This window comes from Giraffa tippelskirchi, chromosome 13 (assembly GCF_054371585.1).
Source record: "Giraffa tippelskirchi isolate mGirTip1 chromosome 13, T2T-mGirTip1v1.2.pri, whole genome shotgun sequence".
NCBI classification, from domain to species: domain Eukaryota; kingdom Metazoa; phylum Chordata; class Mammalia; order Artiodactyla; family Giraffidae; genus Giraffa; species Giraffa tippelskirchi.
The window spans coordinates 59,098,777-59,117,944 of NC_137287.1; positions in this window are offsets into that span (position 1 = coordinate 59,098,777).

The window sequence follows — 19,168 nt, forward strand, 5'->3', positions numbered from 1 at the left end:
CCTCATTGTTCATGGATTTCACATTTGTGTATTTATTTAAAATACACTAAAAAAGTGCAGAATAGCAGAAAACTTGAGTCACCTGATGTGGGGATGTTCCCAGCTGAGGTCAAACAAAGTGACACTGGCCTTCTTGTTTCAGTTCTTATGCTGTAAATGAGAATCCTTTTTGCAGTATAGTACTACAAAAGTACTTCATTAATAGTACTAATTCTTTGCATTTTTGAGCTTTTGAGGGTTATTTCACTGTTTCGAATGGTGCCCAAGCATAGTTTTGAAGTATTGTTAAGCATATTGATATCTAAACATGAGAAGGCTGTTTTGTGCCTTATAGAGAAAATATGTCTGTGAGAGAAGCTTCAGAGGCATGAGTTACAGGACTGTCAGATGTGAGTTTAATGTTAATGAGTCAGTGGTGTATATCAGATGGGTGTCTTTTTTATTTTTTGAGTTGAAGAGCAGTTGACTGACATGTTATATTAGTTTTGGGTGTACAACATAGTGATTCAATTGTTTTACAGATTATACTCCATTTAAAGTTATCATAAAATTATTGACTGTATTTCCTGTGTTGTACATTGCATCCTTGTATCTTATTTATTTTATACCCAGCACTTTGTATCTCTTAATCCCCTTTCCCTATTTCTCTCTTACCTCTACCCCTATCCCCACTGGTAACCACTAGTTCAGTCTCTGTATCTGTTTTTTTTTATATTAAATCATTTGCTTTATTTTTTATATTCCACATATAAATGAAAACATATAGTATTTGTCTTTCTCTTTAGCACTCATTACTAAGCATAATACTCTCCAGGCTCATTTATGTTGTTGCAAATGGCAAAATTTTATTCTTTTACATGGCTGAGTAATCTTCCAGTGTGTGTGTGTGTGTGTGTGTGTGTGTGTGTGTGTGTGTGTGTATCAGATTTCTTTATCCATCAAATCAGGTATCTTTAAATAGAAAATGCATAAAATAAACTGATGTACTAATCAGTTGAACAAAATGTGACCAGAGGCCTATAGGAACCTAACCTTGTATTTCTCCTAGGAGAAGTGGTTCAGTGTTCACTAATTTACTGTTCACAGTGATTTTATAGAACATAGTTATTACAACTAAGAAGAATTGACAGTACTTGCAATACATATGCTTTATAAAGGACTCATGTAGAGATTATACAAAGAAATCTTATAAAACAATAAGAAAATGATAGAAATCAAGTATAAAATATGGCCAAAGGACTATGATAATAAAGTCCTACAGAAGCTTCATGTAGGATACCCTAATAATCAATAAACTTGTGGAATGGTAGACTGGGCTATGCATGCCTTATCTCTGCTCTGTCCCTCAATTTCACTCACAAAGATAATAGCCTGAATTTCCATAGTATAGTTATTTTTAAATTATGTGATTTTAGTTTGGTGGACTCCTAATGCCAAAATATTGTGTTGTCATTCTAGTAGTTTCCTTGATAAGCAGTAGGAAATCATGTCTAATAAAGTCTCAACTCACATGGAAAAAAAATAAATATATTACTTTAATCATCTAAAGTCAATCAAATATCACATGGTTTGCAGACCTTAAAATTTTTTAAAGTAATATTTGCTGAGATTTATAATATATAGGGATCTAACTGAGTGTCTCAGTATTTTCTCAGAAAACAAGGAAAATGATAAAGTTAAATTCTTGTGCAGAAATCACATAAAGAAACAAAAGAACCGGAAGATTTTAAGATTATAAAATTCTACCCAGTCAGTTTTGTCAGGATCTCTTTAAATCTGCTGTTAACTTTGCCACTACTAGGTCTTTGCTTATGCATTTCCCTGTAGGGCTCTGTCCATTGCAATGTGTGCTTAGTCATGTATGACTCTTTGCAACTCTTTGGACTGTAAGCAGCCAGACTCCTCTGTCCATGGGATTTTCCAGGCAAGAATACTGCTTCCTCCAGGGGATCTTCCCAACCCAGGGCTCAAACCCACATCTTCTGTGTCTCCTGCATTGCAGGCAGATTTTTTACCCACTGAGCCATTGGGGAAGCCTGCCTATTGCAATACTAACCACAATTCACTGCCCAGCTAAAAATGTTCTCCCTCCTTTTGAAGTCTTTTTTTGTTTTTTCCTCTAGGAGTAATTCTCTCTGCTTCTGAGCTTCCACTGTACTTTTCAGACCTTTAGCTCTTTTTTATCTGCTTGGCAATGTAGTTGTGTATGTGTATATTCTATGTTCCACCCTAGATTATAAATCCCACTCAGGGTAGAGACAATGCATACTACCAGTTTGGGTCCACATAGCACTAATCTCACACAGCAGCTTAAAAGCTTGAGATGCGTTCAATAAATGCTTAATCATTTGAAGAAAATGTACTTATTCTATAAAATAAGTTTTAATTGTCATTTTCTAAAGAGTGAAAAATAAGAAAAAGAAGGTAGGAAATAAGTAGGGCAAAAACAAATAAAAATCCAAACAGCAACATAAAATATAGTTGGTAAAAGTAGTTAAGGACAGTGAGTGACCAGGCAAATTCATTGTACCTTTTTCTTCTATATCCAGTTTTTCCAATCTCTCCTGTGTTTCTGATTTGCCTGTTTGGCTTCCAGTTTTCATTTTGTCTTTGATTGCTGGGTTCTGCTTTCTCGACTCCTCACTGCCCCACCTGGTTTAGGCTGATGCATGACTGTGGCCGTGGCCTGACCGTTGAATATTTGTGTTTCCATCCTTCTCTCAGTCACAAAATTTACAACCATGTTAGCTCTTGAGTGCCCAACCATTGTGCCATGAGACAAGACATTTCCTGACTACCTTCATGGAGACATCCTTTTTAATTTTGATTGGCAGTTGCCTGAAAAAACAATTCAGGGTGTCATATTACCACTTGTGTGTGTGTGCATGTGTGTGCATGCCTGTGCTCAGTTGTGTCTGACTTTGCAGCCCAGTGGTCTGTAGCCCGCCAGGCTCCTCTGTCTATGGAATTTTCCAGACAAGAATTCTGGAATGTGTTGTCATTTCCTATTCCAGGGGATCTTCCCAACCCAGGGATCAAACCCTCATCTCCTGCAGTTCCTGCATTGGCAGGTGGATTCTTACTACTACACCACCTGGGAAGCCCATAGGCTCTCTGAAATATTGTTGGGCATTCAGAGAAATTTGAATCAATTTTCTTATGTTTATCTCAACAGATTAATAGTCTTATGTTCAGCACATATTCTTGAAAGTGTTACATTTTGAACTGTATGGGTCACTGGTTTGCTGGAATAGAGAAAAAAATAAATACATAACACAGCACCTGGTAGAATGCCTGAAGCAGAGGATGATTAATGTTAGTGGATGATAATGTTTAAAGCAATGCGTTTCTTTTTCCTGAATCTTGAGAAAACATACCATCCCAACGCTCTGGAGACAGCTGTTTTTCTCATGGCAACAGCTGTAGTGATGGTACCCTGTGGGCAGCATCAGATCATGTTGTGGACTCTGGGTTTCCCCAGAGACACTAGTTAGAGTCTTCTCTACAAACAAAGGACACATCAAAGGAAATGACAACATAGAGAGAGCAAATAATTTAATGGAGCCATCCAAATTGTTTTAAGTCCAACCTCAGAAAAAATTCACCCTTACCTAAACTGTGTCATACACTGATAAAGTACACATCTGATTAAAGATTCATCATCATTAGCACCATAATTACGACCATCATCAAAGAGCTGGAATGAATAGATGCAGTGCCAGGGCCAGGTGGTAAGCTCAGGGGACACACAGAGGAAGAGACACACGCCAGCCTTCTTCCTGGAGCTCCAGAATCAACACTTCTGATGGCCTCCTGGGCAGTTGCCTCAAATTATCCCAGGAGCAGGAACATGCAGAACTTCAAAAGTCCCAAACAAGCTTCTTGTTTTCCTTTCCATAAAGCCCTCTACCTTCTATTTCATCCTTTTCCTTGTGAGCAGTACCAGCATTCACCAAGGTAGACACTTAGGAATGAATGATTTAGATGTCTGAGCATCCCCACCCCCTTCATTCATTGAGTACTTTAGCTTATGTCACTGAGATAGGTCTCTATGCCCAATTATTGCCTCCTTCAACATTTCATATTGTTTTCTGCAAGTATGTACTGTCTTAACCTATTCAGGCTGCTATAACTAAACTATTGTAGACTGAATAGCTTAAATAACAAACATTTATTCCTTACAGTGCTTGAGCTGGAAAGCTTAAGACCAAGGTGCTAGCAGTTTCTGTGTCTGACAAGGACCTACCTCCTGGTTCACAGACATATTCTTGCTATGTGGTCATCTGGTAGAAGGGGCAAGAGAGCTTCCCTGAGGTCATCACCATCCACTAACATTAATCATCCTCTGCTTCAGGCATTCTACCAGGTGTTGTGTTATTTATTTATTTTTTTCTCTATTCCAGCAAACCAGTGACCCACACAGTTCAAAGTATAACACTTTCAAGAATATGTTTATTGACCTAATCACATGTTTCTTTTTATAAAGTCATCAATCCTATTCATGAGGGCCCCACCTCCTCAGTCAGTCAGTCAGTTCAGTCGCTCAGTCATGTCCAACTCTTTGTGACCCCATGAACTGCAGCACGCCAGGCCACCCTGTCCATCACCAACTCCCAGAGTCCACCCAAACCCATGTCCATTGAGTAAGTGATGCCATCCAACCATCTCATCCTCTGTCGTCCCCTTCTCCTCCCGCCCTCAATCTTCCCCAGCATCAGCGTCTTTTCCAATGAGTCAGCTCTTTGCATCAGTTGGCCAAAGTATTGAAGTTTCAGCTTCAGCATGAGTCCTTCCAATGAATATTCAGGACTGATTTCCTTTAGGATGGACTGGTTGGATCTCCTTGCAGTCCAAGGGACTCTCAAGAGTCTTCTCTAACACCACGGTTCAAAAGCATCAATTCTTCTGCACTCAGCTTTCTTTATAGTCCAACTCTCACATGTATACATGACCAATGGAAAAACCATAGCCTTAACTGGAGGGACCTTTGTTGACAAAGTAATGTCTCTGCTTTTCAATATGCTGTCTAGGTTGGTCATAACTTTCTTTCCAAAAAGTAAGTGTCTTTTAATTTCATGGCTGCAATCACCTCCTAATAACACCTAATCCTCCTGGGGGTTAAGATTTTAACATACAAATTTGAGGGGGACAATACAAATTTAGGGGAGACAAAATTTCACTCTATAGCATATACCTTTAATCCATCCTCCTCTAATCCATTCTCCACAGTTTATCAAAAAATAATAATTTCTGTTGCTAGCCTATATAAACCATTGCTTAACTTCCTTTGGCCTTAGGATAACATCCAAGCTATTTTTTATATTTTTATTTTACATTGGTGTATCATTGATTAACAATTTTATGTTGGTTTCAAGTGTACAATACAGTGATTCAGTTATACATATACATGTATCTATTCTTTTCCAAATTCTTTTCCCAAATAGGTTGTTATAGAATATTGAGCAGAGTTCCCTGTGCTATACAGTAGGTCCTTGTTGTTATCCATTTTAAATATAGCAGTGTGGACATATCAATCTCAAATTCCCTAACTATCCCTCCCCACAACCATTCCCCACTGGTAACCATAAGTTCATTCTCTAAATCTGTGAGTCTATTTCTATCTTGTAAATAAGTTCATTGTATCATTGTTTTAGTTTCCTCATATAAGTGATATCATATGATATTTCTCCTTTTTTGTCTGACTTACTTCAATCAGTATGACCATCTGTAGGTTCATCCATGTTGCTGCAGATGGCATTGTTTCACTCTTATTAATGGCTGAATAATGTTCTATTGTATATATATACCACATCTTCTTTATGCATTCCTCTGTCAGTGGACATTTAGGTTGCTTCTGTGTCTTAGCTGTTGTAAACACTGATGCTATTAATATTAGGGTGCATGCATCCTTTTGGACCATGTTTTTCTCTGAGTTTATGCCCAGGAGTGAGATTGCAGGATCATGTTGTAGCTCTATTTTTAGTTTCTTAAGGAACCTCCATACTGTTCTTCATAGTGGCAGCACCAGATAGCATTCTCATCAACAGTGTAGGAGGGTTCCCTTCTCTCCACACCCTCATTAGTTGAGGGCAGGTTAGTTCTTTGTGGATTTTTTTGATGAAGCCATTTTGACTAGTGTGAAGTGATATCTCATTGTAGTTTTGATGTGCATTTCTCTGATAATTAGTGATGTTGAACATCTTTTCATATGCCTCTTGGCCATCTGTATTTCTTTGAAGAAATGTCTGTTTAGGTCTTCTGCCCTAATATTTTGATTGGATTGTTTGTTTTGATAATATTAAGCCACATGAGCTGTTTGTAAATTTTGGAGACAAATCCTTTGTCGGTCGCATCATTTGCAAATATTTTCTCCCATTCTGTGAGTTGTCTTTTCATTTTGTTTATGGTTTCCTTTGCTGTGCAAATCTTTAGCATAGTACAGGAAACCTTTAATCATCTGAGACCAAGTATCATCTGCTGATCTCCACTAATTTAAACATTATGCTCTTTTGGTGCTGAACTGCTTTCATTGCCCCAAATGTTACATGCTCTAGTCCGTTGCACATGTGTCCCTTCTGCCAAAAATACATTTTTCCTATGTTTCCCTTGCCTGAGGAGCATCAGCTCATCTCTGAACCCATCACAGTTGTCACATCTCAGAGGACCACTTCCTGACATCTCTCCTTCAGTCCTGTGCTTTCCTGCCCTCTACCCATGACTTGGCCACACTCTGTGCTTGCGCTTACCCCCTCTACTCAGGTCATGTGCCAGCCTCCTCATCTATACACTAAACTGTTTACCTGGGTATTTATCACCAGCATCTCAAATAGTCCCTGATGTGTACTAGGTGCAGAACAGATATTTTAAACTGAATGGGATTGGATTGAGCAGAATTACAATCTAGATGTTAAGGGAGTGCAGACAAATAAAAGATTCAAATGCCAAGTGCAAGATGAGGGCTGAGAGCTGTTCAGAAGAGAGAGTGTTTATTCCAGGCTGGGGAGATGTGGATGAGACAGCGCATTTGATAATATCATTTGTATTTCATGGGTACATGTGTTCATTTCAGTCTCTCAGAGATGCAGTAAATGTGGAAGTGGTTGATTCAGAAGTATTGGGATAGTATCAGGCACACTTCTGGTGCATAATGTGTTCCTTAAAGCACTTGGAAAGTCAAACAGTAGAGGTGTCCGTGGATGCTTCTGTTGTTCAGTCACTCAGTCATGTCCGACTCTTTGCAACCCCACGCACTATAGCCCACCAGGCTCCTCTGTCCATGGGATTCTCCAGGTAAGAATACTGGAGTGGGTTGCCATTCCCTTCTCCAGGGAATCTTCCTGACCCAAGGATCAAACCGGCATCTCCTGCATTGGCAAGTGGGTTCTTTACCATAGAGCCACCAGGGAAGTGAATACTTATGGGGAGGGAAAGGTAGAAAACTATATATTCTCAGAATAATTTCTCTTCTGTTGCAATAACCACAGCTCCATCTCCACCATGGACCACAGTCTTGCTCAGACTAAACACAAACAAACTCCACTGGAGGGCACAGAGTTGCCTAGTCAGTGGTCATGTAGATCTCTAAAGAGTAATACAGGCTAAGATATAAGTAACATATAATATTAATGCACATGTGTATTATTCTATATACATATATAGTCCTCTGAGTTCAGGCTGCAATGTACCATAGACTGGGTAACTTACAAACAATGGAGACACATTTCTCACATCTCTGGAGGCTGGAAGTTGGTCATCTGGGAGCCAGGACCTACTTCTGAGTTACAGACAGTTGTCTTCTCATTGTGCCCTTACAGGGCAGAAAGAGGATGAAGGAGCGTCTTTCATAAGGACACTAATCCATTCATGAGAGCTCCAACCTCATGATGTAGTCACCTCCCAAAGACCCCCACCTCCTAATACCACCACCTTTGGAGTTAGGATTTCAACATATACATTTTGGGGGCATGCAGTCAGTCCATGGACTTCCTGGTGGCTCAGACTGTAAAGAATCTGCCTGCAAAGCAGGAGACCTGGATTCAGTCTCTGGGTTGAGAAGAGCCCCTGGCGAAGGGAATGGCAACCCACTCCAGTATTCTTGCATGGGAAATCCCATGAACAGAGGAGCCTGGTTGGTTACAGTCCAAAGGGTTGCAAAGAGTCAGATGTCCCTGAGAAACTAACACTTTCACTTTTCTTTTACAATCAGTGCATAACAAGAGTGATTTATATTTTTTAGCTAAAGAAGCTGTATTTGGTTTATTTCCTTATACCAAGCATTAGAAGGGGCTCATACAGGGTTAGGTTTTCTAAGAAAGGTGCCCTCTTCTTAGGTCCATGGAAGGATGTGCCTAAATGCTCCTCCTCTCCACCAAGACCCTTTCTCCCTGCACCCCTCAAGCATCTGCTTTATGGAATTGAGTTCTCCTTGTGCTCTCCAGGTCTCACTGCAGCAAGCTCAGTGCTCGTTAACTCCTTAGCTGACCTAGGGAGCCAGTGTACACCTCAGCAAAGCCAGTGATGTATTTCTCCAGAGACAGCACAGCCTGGTCTCACTTGAGACAAGTCTATCCCTCCTGTTAGAGTGACACTAGCTTCTTCAAAACAGAAAGTACAACAGCATAATGCTAAGGAGTATTGGTTCTTTTCTGGGCCTGCTTTACTTGAAAGAACCACCATGTAGTTGTCAGTAGCTTTTCCCTTGACATCGGGATTGGGGATATGAGCTCTGATGAGATTATTTTTATTCCATTTATGACTCACTTGCCTTCCTATCCATCTCCAGTTGAAGGGGAGTGTCTAGATTATTTCGCCACATTGATTTAGCACAGAAATATACTATTAAAAATATGTCTAAAGAATATATGCAGGGAGTGACTATATTTGAGATTGCATGCATGAATCATGTAATGATTAGCATTTTCATCTTGTTGAAAAGCCATGTAGGACTAAAAATTTTAGCTAAGGCTCCTACCCAGTGTAGAATATTGTATTCCCATAGTCATGAATATGTGGACAGGTTAATTTAAATGAATCAAAATGGAGAGCCTGTAAGGTGAGATATGTCCAGTGCCCAAGGGGAGAAGTGACCTGAAGATCAGGACATGAGGAACACTATTGTCATTTAGTCATTAATGTCATTTAAAAGTTAAGGAACTTAACTCTTAGGTAACTACACTATGAATAAGAGGATAATCTAATAGGGAGGAATGTGTTAAGACTATTTACTTTAGAGGAATAAATGCATAGTAAGAAAGGGTTATTTAGTTAGTTATCAGCACACAAACCACTGCCTTGCTAAGAAAATGGTGCTTTTGCAAAGTACTCTATAAATATTTTCTCATCTTTAGAGTATCACTTTGAGGAAGCAAGAGCATGCATTTTATTTATTTTATTTTCTCCAAGTTTGAAAAAAAAAAAAAAAAAACAGATCCTCCAAGGTTGAATATTTTGAACTGCAAATATAGCACAGAACTCATGGTTATAAAAGTTGACCTTAGTATCATAAGGGATAAAATTATTTTACCATAGAATCTTGACAAAATCTAACCACTCTCAGATATATTCCATGAAATTCTACAGCTGTTTTACTGCCAGTTGGTCCAGTGTCAAGTTTGATTTCCAGTTATTTATTGTTGGATATTTTATAAGTTACTTTTATCCAAGAGCAAATAAATACACAGGTAAATAAAAAGATTAGAACTTTTTAAGCTGCTTCCCTAACTCTTCATTTATTCATTGGTTTAATAGACATTCACTGAATGTCTTTGAAGTTCCAGGTCTATATCAGAGCAATGAGAGAGGGCTAAAGGGTAAAGAAGGAAGGAAAAAGGAAAGAAGAAAGATACTATTCCCGTTTGCAAGGCTCCTGCAATGTAGTAGAGAGAATTAGAGGAGAAAATAAAGAGTTAAAATGATGCAGAATCTCATACGTATTATGTGAAAGGTGCACACAAAATGCTGTGGGGTTTAACGAATGGGTCATTCATGTCCAGTTAGTGACACTGAAGAAGACAATGGAGGGTGTCATATTTGAATTCAGTCTCAAAAAGCGACCTGAGGTATATTGGAAAATGTAGATCACAGAATGGTCTGAAAAAAACATGTTAAGGAAAGAAGGTATAGGGTAATTCCATATGTCATCAGAGGGTCCACACGCCCATCCCATGAAATTCTAATTCTAATTCTAATTCTACGTAATTCTTCTGTGGAAAGGTCCCCAGTTTTCATCAAAATCTTGTAAACGGTTCACATTTTAGAAATGCTTAGGAGCTCGCTGGTTATATCACGTTCTGGGAATAGTAAGAAATTCGAGTTAATATGCAATACACATTTTATCTTATAAACAACAAGCCAAAAAGGAAGCAGTTAAATTCACTTCATTTTTAAATCAAGGAAATGGGACTCAGAGAGGTGATGGGTCTTGATAGAAGTTAGGATGAATTTTAGAAGCACTCCTTAAATATATGGGAAGAGTGGGCTGTATTTACTAGACAGATGAGACTCATTGAATTGCTTTTGGACACGAAACACATATAGAAGATATGAGGAGCAGAGATTGTTGTTACTGAGAGGGCAGAGTTCAAATTCCACAAGGCCAACTGGAAAGGTATCACTGCGGCTCAAATCATAACTAGAGATAGTTGAAAATAGAGTGGTAGTAGAGGGAATTAAAAGGAGGTGATAGAATCAAAAAGCTTAATAAAGGTGAAATCCATAGACTTTGGAATGGAGCAGGTATAAATGGTAAAGGAGAGGTGGATGTCTAATCTGACTCAGAATTTGCTCTTTTGAACTGGGAGATGCTGTTGAAATACAACACATAACATGCAGGGAGAGCGAGTTTTGGGAGGTAGGTGATACTTGTTTGGAATATGAATGGTTTGATTAACGAAATAAATTATGCCAATGTCCTAACAAAATTTATGGCTGTACAGTTAGTGTTCAAAAGAGAATTGGCATTAGCCTAACAACAATTTCATGGTAACAGCAGACATCCATTTATTAGCCTGATATTGACTTCCTACTAAGATATACACATCATGTGAAAGTAATAATAATGCAGTTAATTGAGTCTGTTTTGTGGCCATTACATGGAATAGTAAGTATAGAAAAAGTCAGAATAATTCTTATCCTGCCCATTCATGTGTGCGTGCATGCTACGTCACTTCAGTTGTGTCTAACTCTTTTGCAACCCCATGGACCGCACCCTACCAGGCTCCTCTATCCCTGGGATTTTCCAGGCAAGTATACTAAAGTGGGTCGTCATGCCCTCCTACAGAGGTTTTCCCAACTCAGGGATTGAACCTGCATCTCCTGCAGCTCCTGCATTGCAGGAGGATTCTTTACTGCTGAGCCACTGGGGAAGCCCCATCCTGCCCGTAGCTTTATGAATATTTATTACCATAGTTGCATCAATCCCCATCGCTTATAAAAATGATACTATTGTTGTTCAGTCACTCAGTCCTGTCTGACTTTTTGGTACCCTATGGACTGCAGTAGGCCTCCTTGCTGCAGATACCAGGCCTCTGTGTCCCTCACAATCTCCTGGAGCTTGCCCAAGTTCATGTCCATTGCATTAATGATGCCATATAGCACTTTCATGTTCTGATGCCCTCTTTTGCTTCTGCCCTCAATCTTTCCCAGCATCAGGGACTTCTCCAGTGAGTCAGTTATTCACATCAGGTAACCAAAACACTGGAGATTCAGTGTCAGTTCTTCCGATGAGCATTCCTTCCAATGAGTACACTGGGGTGGTTTGCCATTCCCTTCTCCAGTGGACTGCATTTTGTCAGCAGTCTCCACTATGACCTGTCTGTCTTGGGTGGCCCTACGTGGCATGACTCATAGCTTCATTGAGTTATGCAAGTACCTTCGCCATGACAAGACAGTGATCCATGAAGGGGGGAAATGATGCTACTGATTCAATTTAGTAAGTATTAAATGACATATATAGGAATGATATGTGACTGGCTGTTATAGGGACTTGTAAAGGTGAGGGAGGGGTTGCAAAAAAAAAAAAAGAAGAAGAAGAGTGTCCTGAACCGTAAGTAACTGATAGTTTGGTTAGACTTGCCAGAAAAAATACAATCACTGGTTTCCCATTGACAGCACATTTTTATCTAAACCTAAAGTACTTGAGGAATTCCCTGATGGCTCAGCAGGTAAAGAATCTGCCTGCCAATGAAGGAGTTGCAAGAGATGCAGGTTCTATCTTTCAGTCTGGAAGATCCCCGAAGGAGGAAATGGCCACCTACTCCAACATTCTTGCCTGGAAAATTCCATGGACAGAGAGAGGAGCATGGTGGGCTATGGTCCATGGAGTCGCAGAGAGTCGGACACGACAGAGCACACATGCAAAGTGCTAGAAGCCTCATCAGATACGCATATCCCTTTTGCTTTTTCCTTGCAAATAGTTTCACTCTGGTAGAATTTGTAGGCGGATAAGGGTCAGTTAAAAAGTCAAAAAACAAACTTTGTCACTATAGGAAGAAACACTTGCGAACTTAAACATTTACCTCCATGAAGTTGATGGTAGCCTTTGGATGCCAGTGTCAAAAATCAAGTTTCAGCCTTCTGGGCATACCTTCAGAGTTGAAACAGTAATCCACTATGAACTGTTCTAGCCTCTGATTATTGTAGGTCTGAATCTGTGCAAACACAGAAACCTGACAAGTTCTCTCTACCTTAAACCCTAATTTCTGTTCTGTGTGTAAGGCACACTGCTTCAATATTCTTGAGTTTCTACTTTGTGTGCTTCAGGATTCTTGAGTTTTTACTTTGGTTTGTCTCTCTCAGACATTTTTAACTTCCTGTCCTGTTGGCTATACAAGTTTTACTTTTCTTTCAGTTAAAAAGAAAGTTAAGGCCAGAGTGAAAATAAATGATTCACAGTGAAAAGACAAAGCCAGGATGTGTGCCAGTTACTGAGGGCTCTCCTCCCACCGTGCCTGTCATCCTCCTGCAAGCTGCTGGCTTCTCTGAAGAGGTTCCAGCCTTTGTCTGAGACCCTAGAGCTCTGGACCAGCAGCTGGCGTATGTCATCATTAGTTTAGAGTTGGATGGTTCTGTGAGTGTTGAGAAATAATGAGATTTGCCAGAAAAATTATTAGCAGCACGTCTTAAGGATTTAGATTAAGGTTTGCCTCTCCTTATTCTCAAGTGTTAAATATGTGAATGGCGTGGCCTGCCATAAAAAGAGAATACTCTTCCTGCCAGTGTGAATGGCCCAGAAATAGACAGCTGGAAGTAAGAGGATCTGAGCTGGGAACATATGCGGTGCCATTACCAGCAAGTGGAGTTGGATGGAAAGCAAAAAAGACCAGTCCCTGATAGCTGAACTGAGAATAGCAGGGCATCTCTCAGGGGGCTCCATGGCTTCAGAAGTCAGTCATTTCTAAAGCTGTGTAGATCAGCCCCTACATTTCAATCCCCCCATCTTCTTGAGGTTTTCCAGTGAAGTTGTAGATTGTGAAGGCTTTCCTTCATAGGAGCTGTAAGATCTAGTAGAAACAGCTTGGCCCATCTGAAGGCAGTGGAATATGACTGGTAAAAAACATGGTGCTCTGAAGTGAGATGAATTGAACTTGAATCAAAGTTCACTTGTCACCTACTATCTGCGTGACCTCTTTTTGGAGTAAGTTGATTTACAATGTTGTGTTAGTTTCATGTGTATAGTAAAAAGAATCATATATGTGTGTGTGTGTGTGTGTGTATACACACACACACACAATTAAATATATGTATTAATATATAATAATATATCTTTATATTTTGGACATGGAACAACAGACTGCTTCCAAATAGGAAAAGGAGTACGTCAAGGCTGTATATTGTCACCCTGCTTATTTAACTTATATGCAGAGTACATCATGAGAAACGCTGGGCTGGAAGAAACACAAGCTGGAATCAAGATTGCCGGGAGAAATATCAATAACCTCAGATATGCGGATGACACCACGCTTATGGCAGAAAGTGAAGAAGAACTAAAGAGCCTCTTGATGAAGGTGAAGGAGGAGAGTGAAAAAGTTGGCTTAAAGCTCAACGTTCAGAAAACTAAGATCATGGCATCTGGTCCCATCACTCCATGGGAAATAGATGGGGAAACAGTGGAAACAGTGTCAGACTTTACTTTTTTGGGCTCCAGAATCACTGCTGATGGTGACTGCAGCCATGAAATTAAAAGACGCTTACTGCTTGGAAGGAAGGTTATGGCCAACCTAGATAGCATATTTAAAAGCAGAGACATTACTTGGCCAACAAAAGTCCATCTAGTCAAGGCTATGGTTTTTCCAGTGGTCATGTATGGATGTGAGAGTTGGACGGTGAAGAAAGCTCAGCGCCGCAGAATTGATGCTTTTGAACTGTGGTATTGGAGAAGACTCTTGAGAGTCCCTTGGACTGCAAGGAGATCCAATCAATCCATCCTAAAAGAGATCAATCCTGGGTGTTCATTGGAAGGTCTGATGTTGAAGCTGAAACTCCAATACTTTGGCCACCTCATGCGAAGAGTTGACTCATTGGAAAAGACCCTAATGCTGGGTAGGATTGGGGGCGGGAGGAGAAGGGGACGACAGAGGATGAGATGATTGGATGGCATCACCGACTCGATGAACATGGGTTTGGGTGAACTCCGGGAGTTGGTGATGGACAGAGAGGCCTGTCGTGCTGTAATTCATGGGGTCGCAGAGAGTCGGACACGACTGAGCAACTGAACTGAACTGAACTGATATTTATATATACTATTATATATATGTATATTTTCAGATTCCTGTCTCATGTAGGTTATTACAGAATAGTGAGTAGAGTTCTCTGTGCTATACAGTAGGTCCTTGTTAGTTATCTATTTTATATATAGTAGTGTATGTATGTTAATCCCAATCACCTCAATTTATCAGTTCCCCCATGTTTATCCTTTGATTTCAGTTCAGTTCAGTTCAGTTGCTCAGTGGTGTCCGACTCTTCGTGACCCCATGGACTGCAGCACACCAGGCTTCCCTGTCCATCACCAACTCCTGGAGCTTACTCAAACTCATGCCCATTGAGTCAGTGATGCCATCCAACCATTTAATCCTCTGTTGTCCTCTTCTCCTCCTGCCTTTAATCTTTCCCAGCATCAGGGTCTTTTCCAATGAGTCAGTTCTTCACATCAGGTGATCAAAATATTGGAATTTCAGCTTGAGCATCAGTCCTTCCAATGAACATTAAGGACTGATTTCCTTTAGGATGGACTGGTTGGATCTCTTTGTAGTCCAAGGGACTCTCGAGAGTCTTCTCCAACACTACTGTTCAAAAGTATCAATTCTTTGATGCTCAGCCTTCTTTATGGTCCAACTCTGACATCCATACGTGACTACTGGAAAAACCATAGCTTTGACTACACGGACCTTGGTCGGCAAAGTAATGTCTCTGCTTTTTAATATGCTGCCTAGTTTGTCATAGCTTTTCTTCAAAGAAGCAAGCCTCTTTCAATTTCATGGCTGTAGTCACCATCTGCAGTGATTTTGGAGCCCAAGAAAATAAAGTCTCTCACTGTTTCCATTGTTTCCCCATCTATTTGCCAGGAAGTATTGGGACCAGGTGCCATGATCTTCATTTTTTGAATGTTGAGTTTTAAGCCAGCTTTTTCATTCTCATCTTTCACTTTCATCAGAGGCTCTTCAGTTCCTCTCTACTTTCTGCCATATTTTCTGCCATAAAGGTGGTGTCATCTGCATATCTGAGGTTATTGACATTTCTCCTGACAATCTTGATTTCAGCTTGTGCTTCATCCAGCCTGGCATTTCACATGATGTTCCCAACCATTTTACATTTCCCATGGTCTTCCCAACCCAGGGATCGAACCCAGGTCTCCCATATTGCAGGCCGATTCTTTACCAGCTGAGCCACAAGGGAAACCCCAAAATACTGGAGTGATTAGCCTATCCCTTCTCCAGTGGATCTTCTCAACCCAGGAATCAAATCGGAGTCTCCTGCACTGCAGACAGATTCTTTACCAACTGAGCTATGAGGGAAGCCCATCCTTGATTTATCCATGATTATCCTTTGGTAACCATAAGTTTGATTTCAAGATCTGTGAGTCTGTTTCTGTTTTGTAAAAAAGTTCACTGTACCATTTTTTTAGATTTCACATATAAGTAATATCATATGATATTTGTCCTTTCTCTTTCTGACTTCACTTCCTATAATTATCTCTAGATGTATCCATGTTGCTGCAAATGGCATTATTTTATTCCTTTTTTATGCCTGATTAAGACTCCACTGTATACATGTACCACCCCTTCTTTATGCATTCCTCTGCCAGTAGACACTCAGGTTGCTCCCATGTCTTGGCTGTTGTAAATAGTGCTTCAGTGAACATTGAGAAGCATGTATCTTTTCGAATTATGGTTTTATCCAGATATATGCCCAAAGTGTTGTGTGACTTAAGCATTACCTAACAGAGTCGTTTAAGCCATGTTGTACTTATCTACAAGGTAAGAGTAAGGATCATAAATATTTATGATGCTTTATAAATATTTGTCATGATTAAATGATAATACATTTGAATTGCTGAGCAGAGTGCCTGGCCCTTTGTAAGCACTCAGTAATGTTGCTGTTATTGTTATGATATATCCTCAGTTTCTTTTAGGGTGTTCAGCCATCTCTCCATGAAATGTTTCCCCTAGTGACTCAGCTCAATAAGCTCTTCACACATTGATGAATCTTCCTTCTTCAAGAACCTGCACTGTGTGTCCATCCTATCATCCTCTGGCCCTCCTCTCACTTCTTCCTGAATCCTGCTACCATGACTGTAGGACATGTGATTTGTAATAAACCTATGGGCTCACCTTTTTCTCTGTTTCCAAGAGTCAGTTGTGTTTTTCTCAGAACAATGTCTCTTGTATCTCGTCCAACATCACCTTCTCAAGAAGAATCATATACGTTCATGTTTTCCCTTACCAACAGGAATGATTCTATTCGGTCACCTTCCTCCTTTGTTAAGTTAAAACTGGCTAAAGAAATGTAGTTAGACTTTAAGAAAAATAATTAGAAGAGAAAACCTACGAAGACAATGCATTAGAACACTTTTTTTTTTTTAATGTAAGGGCATAATTTGTTATTTAGACTTACAGGGAAAAAAATCTCATTTTACTGATTCCTACTTTTAAAAAGGGGTATGATCAAGTCAGTTTTTAGGTCCCTGGGTGGGTCATTATCCAGAAAGTTGAATCATGAAAATTACAGTTCATTAATCTGTTTACAAATATGGATTTAATGTTAAGAAGCACATATTTTAATAGAAGAAATCATGTATATGTACATATTACATAAGGTAAAAAAATTAATCTTGTGGCTTAGATAAAGTGCTATGGAAGCTCAGAGGAGAAAAAGTAAATTTCCCTATGAAGAATCAGGATAAGTTTCTTAGCGACAGAAGGAGCTGAGTTTTGAAAGATTTGGGTATGTGATTGTGGTTTTCATGTTTGATGAATACACTGCAAAAGAAAAGCATAGGCAGTCAGTGTGTTTGCTTGTAGTTAACTGTTAGGCTCCCTTTTATCCTGTCATGTGATATCTATTTTCTTCTTTGTACCCCAAATATTGCTAAATCAACTGATTATGGCCAAAACATTTGGCTGCCTTCTTTGGTCTATAACAAATGTCAACAAGCTTTTCCTCTAAAAAGTCGGATAGTAAACATTTCCATCTTTGTAAGTCACAGGGTCTCTGTTGCAACTACTCTATTCTGCTGATAGCATGAAAGCAACCATAGACAGCATGTAAACAGTGTGCATGGCTGTGTTCAGATAAAACTCTGTTTACAAAAACAAGCGACAAGTTTTGTCCTATGGGTGGGTGGAAATTTTCCAGTCTCTGGTCCATAGGCTTACTGATGTATCAGTCCAAAGAAAACATTTCTGTGTCCTGATGTTCATAGGAAAGGTACTTTAATAGGTAAGGAATCAGCATTCCTCCTGGGCTATGCAGCCAGCTGTCAAGGGAAATAAGGGGTCTGGGGATGGTTTTATTTTGCTTGCAAGTGATAAGTTAACCTGACACTGTTTCAAAGACATTGGCACAAGACACGAGATTCCTGGATCAGAAACAAAGGAAATTATATTATCATAACAGCAAAGTTAGAGCATCAGCATTTCTTGTGTCAGTTCCTGGTGCCCTAATTCCCATGGAGCAATACAAAAAGAGCCAGATAACAACTGCACACGTGGTGCATTGTATTATGGGGGAAAACCCTGAGTTCAGAGAACTCAAACCTTTTATAGCAGGCAATAAGTCTTCCTGACCTGTATTATACTAGACAATAAATGTGCCTGCCCTTTGCTCTGGAGAGAAACTTCAAATCTATTTCCCATGGCTGTTCACCCACCATACAGACATCCATGAACAGACAGATATTCCAGAACAAAGACAGATGGTGCTTCTACCTGTAAGATGTGCAGAAATGCCAGAGATTCAAGAATTGTCTGCCAGCCAAGCCTCCCAAACCATCCCCATGTTCTTGCAGGTCTGGAATGCTTTGAAAGAAGCACAAAGTTAAAGTAAATGCACTTAAATGTCTACAGAATTTACCAAAACATGTATAAACAGAATCTAGGCAATGGGAAGAAGCACTGTGTACCTTCTTAACTCAAAATCCCAGCTAATCAATAAAGATGAACATTAGCCCTCCTTCAGTGCCATCTCTGGCATATATTTCTTTAAAGAAGATTACATAAAGATAAAATGACTTCAATGCCGCTTATTTATACTACAGGTTTTAGAAAGTTTTTACATGTGTGAACATGGTCCTTGGAACAAAAACTATGACAATCTAGAAAGCATATTAAAAAGCAGAGACATCACTTTGCCGACAGAGGTCCATGTAGTCAGAACTATGGTTTTTCCAGTAGTCATGTATAGATGTGAGAATTGGACCATAAAGAAGGTCGAGCACCAAAGAACTGATGCTTTCAAATTGTGGTACTAGAGAAGACCCTTTGAGAGTCCCTTGGACTACAAGAAGGTCAACCCAGTCAATCCTAAAGGAAATAAATCCTGAATATTCATTGGAAGGACTGATGCTGAAGCTGAAACTCCAATACTTTGGCCACCTGATGTGAAGAGCACACTCATTGGAAAAGACCCTGATGCTGGGAAAAACTGAGGGCAGAAGGGCTAGAAGCGACAGAAG